Genomic DNA, 1,266 nt, shown 5'->3' on the forward strand with positions numbered 1-1,266 from the left:
GCAACCTCCAGGGTAGAAATTGGGATGGCCTGTAGCAGTATATCTCTACACATATCATGAGGAGTACCACTATATCCAACATTATTGCTACGGTAAGAGAACATGGGAGATCTTGCATGTGGGATTGCAGCATATATCTGAAGTCCTATGTACACTTTCCTGGGAGTAACTGCCTTGAACGCAGTGGGGTTTACTTCTTAGTAAATATGCACAGGATTGAGCTACAAGTCCCACTGATTTCAATATAAGATTTAATCATGTGCTTAAATGGCACCAATTATGGGATGCAACCCCATAAGCAGCCAATTTTAGATGAATCTGATTCTGAACAAAATTGACTTCTAAAACAACAGGTTTACCATTGGTGTGCTACCTTTTTGCAGGTTACATTTTTCCAAGTACACAACTCTGCAGGAGACTTGCACATCTGAATGCTGTAGAGAGGCTGATGTGTGCCTTTTCACTTTCACAAATTCAAATGAGAAGTACTGCCCAAAACTTCCCAAAACATTGTTTGATGTGAAAATAGCACTTATTCCATGCTGCCCCGTCACACACAGTTCAAATAATGAACTCCAAATGACATATAATTGTTTCCCCAGTCCTGAGAGAGAACAGAACTTTGATTCTCACACAAGTATCAGGCAGCAAAGTTACAGTTGTGAAGCCCGGCATCCGATGGATCCTCAGACATTCCTGGCGCAGCCCAGCAACATTTTAAAAACAGTTTAATCAGGGACACTGCATTAACTGCTGCTGTCTACCACAATGGTTGTATGCCATTGACAAGAGATCTGAGCAGCTGCTGGACAGGCACAAATATACTGTATTGAAATTATGTATTTTAAAGTTCTGTTCTTATAGGCATAACATAAAACCATTACAAATCCATCAGGCTAGAACTTTGCAGCAGAAGTCTACGGCCCCACGCAACAGAATGACCAAGAGATTGCTCAAATGCAAGCAATACACATCACTACGGTATGTAAAGAGAATCCCTGCCCCATTGTAATACCAATTCAGTCTAGAGTCTGAAGTTACCTAACTGTACCACTGGCGCTGTGGTTAAACCACTGAGCCTAGGGCTTGCTGATCAGAAGGTCGGCGGTTCGAATCCCTGTGACGGGGTGAGCTCCCGTTGCTTGGTCCCAGCTCCTGCCAACCTAGCAGTTCGAAAGCACGTCAAAATGCAAGTAGATAAATAGGAACCGCTACAGTGGGAAGGTAAACGGCGTTTCCATGTGCTGCTCTGGTTTGCCAGAAGCG

Source organism: Zootoca vivipara, chromosome 8 (assembly GCF_963506605.1).
Source record: "Zootoca vivipara chromosome 8, rZooViv1.1, whole genome shotgun sequence".
Classification (NCBI taxonomy): domain Eukaryota; kingdom Metazoa; phylum Chordata; class Lepidosauria; order Squamata; family Lacertidae; genus Zootoca; species Zootoca vivipara.